Source organism: Etheostoma cragini, chromosome 14, assembly GCF_013103735.1.
Source record: "Etheostoma cragini isolate CJK2018 chromosome 14, CSU_Ecrag_1.0, whole genome shotgun sequence".
Taxonomy (NCBI): domain Eukaryota; kingdom Metazoa; phylum Chordata; class Actinopteri; order Perciformes; family Percidae; genus Etheostoma; species Etheostoma cragini.
Genome location: NC_048420.1, coordinates 25032535 through 25034704, shown reverse-complemented (window position 1 = coordinate 25034704; position 2170 = coordinate 25032535). Strand labels below are relative to the sequence as shown.

Sequence of the window (2170 nt, the reverse complement as noted above, 5' to 3'; positions counted from 1 at the left end):
TGATTTTTGGAAAAATGCTGCAATGAAACAAAGAGTGAAAAATTTAAAGGGGTCTGAATACTTTCCGTACCCACTGTAATACTAATGCCTCTCTCACCGTTAGTGTCCGGTGACTCGGCTCCGTCTGTGAAGATAAACGTGATTTTGATAAAATATACCATATATGTGATATTTACTATAATTATAAGGAATATAATTAATATAATTGATATATTAATTATATTATTTGAGTAACGTGTCCAGGTGTAGTTACCAGTCTGAACTCTGTGAATTTCCCTCTGTGATGAAGCTGCGTCTGAGGAAGGAAACACTCAAACTTTACGTTAAGTCCTTCAGAGTAAAAGCCTCTCCGTGGTTTCAGAATAAAAGTCTTTCAGAGTAAAAGCCTCTCTATGGTTTCAGAATAAAAGTCTTTCAGAGTAAAAGCCTCTCTGTGTTGTCAGAATAAAAGTCTTTCAGAGTAAAAGCCTCTCTGTGTTTTCAGAGTAAAAGTCTTTCAGAGTAAAAGCCTCTCTGTGTTTTCAGAGTAAAAGTCTGTGTGTGTTTTCGGATTGTCTGTATATGTTTTCAGAGAAAAAGGATTTTCAAAGTAAAAGTGTGTCTGTGTTTACTGTCTAATTGTCTGTGTTTTCAGAGTAAAGGATTTCCAAAGTAAAAGTCAGCATGTGTTTTCAGAGTAAAGGATTTTCAAAGTAAAAGTATTTCTGTGTTTTCTGAGTAATTGTCTGTATGTGTTTCAGATTAAAGGATTTTCAGAGTAAAAGCATTTCCTATAGTACCGGCTGCAGAGTGGGACGAGCCAGCGCTGGGTAGTGATTGGTCGGAGCTCAGAGAGGCTACTCCTGATTGGTCGATGCTGACGTCAGAGGGATGATCTTTAACAGGAGAGACTTGTCAGACCTTAAAGTGACATCACATCCGGTTTCTTGTCAACCCTTTATAGCATGAGAAAAGACCACAGAAGAAGAAACACCCCACCTGTAGAGTCCAGCTGAGTGGGCAAAGTCACGTGACCTGTCGAAGAAAGTGTTTCCACGTTAACCATTTGCCATTGGTTCAACTTTCAGAGTGTGAGAAGCATCAACATATCAGAGCCCAGACACTTGGGTTGATCTTTAAAATCAGCCAGTAGAAAGGTTGAGTCCTGCCCCTTCGTGTGCCCACATGGGCTTCCCCATAAGATACAGTTTTGGATATTGAAGACAGACAGGCAGATAGACAGACAGACAGACAGGAAGACAGACAGGCAGAGAGACAGACAGAGAGACAGGCAGACAGACAGACAGACAGGCAGACAGACAGACAGACAGGCAGAACTGTATATATATATATATATATATATATATATATATATATATATATATATATATATAATCTCCGCTAGTGGAATAACTTACCCATCAGACCGAGTAGGAAGTCGTGACTGGAAGGGTCGATGTTTCCTGTAAGAAGACAAATGTAATATAATATAATATAATGTAATGCAATATGATTTAATATATATAACATAGCATGTTTAATATAATATGATATAATATATATGATATAATATGTACAGTGAGGAAAATAAGTATTTGAACACCCTGCTATTTTGCAAGTTGTCCCACTTAGAAGTCATGGAGGGTCTGATGTCCTCGTAGGTGCATGTCCACTGTGAGAGACATAATCTAAAAAAACAAATCCAGAAATCACAATTTCTGGATTTTGGGATTTACTGGTATGGTTTTTTAAACTATTTATTTGTATGATACAGCTTCTCTGCATGTTTGGCTGCATCTTTATGCAGCCAACGACCTCAAACAGGTGCATCTAATTTAGGATAATAAATGGAGTGGGGGGGACATTTTGAAGACAGACTAACAGGTCTTTGAGGGTCAGAATTCTAGCTGATAGACAGGTGTTCAAATACTTATTTACAGCTGTATCATACAAATAAATAGTTAAAAAATCATACATTGTGATTTCTGGATGTTTTATTATGTCTCTCACAGTGGACATGCACCGACAAGGACATCAGACCCTCCATGATTTCTAAGTGGGAGAACTTGCAAAATAGCAGGGTGTTATATACTTATTTAAAAATGTGTGTTTATAAAACACACTAACACTAGCCTTACTAAACGTCAGGTCTTTGGCAGGAAAATCCTTTTTAATCAATGATTTTATTATC

General features: G+C 37.3%; 1 protein-coding gene and 1 long non-coding RNA gene across 2 annotated transcripts in view; one reads left to right on the top strand and one right to left on the bottom strand.

Moving 5' to 3' along the window:
- The window catches only part of si:ch211-80h18.1 (uncharacterized protein LOC555593 homolog), an 8637-nt gene that overhangs the window by 2571 nt on the left and 3896 nt on the right, over nucleotides 1-2170 (top strand). The window lies entirely within an intron of this gene.
- Nucleotides 97-1447, bottom strand: LOC117956951. The gene is made up of 5 exons (XR_004659405.1): nucleotides 1398-1447; nucleotides 979-1014; nucleotides 780-875; nucleotides 254-295; nucleotides 97-124 (listed from the first exon to the last, which is right to left on the bottom strand). It is a non-coding gene; the product is annotated as an uncharacterized LOC117956951 (long non-coding RNA).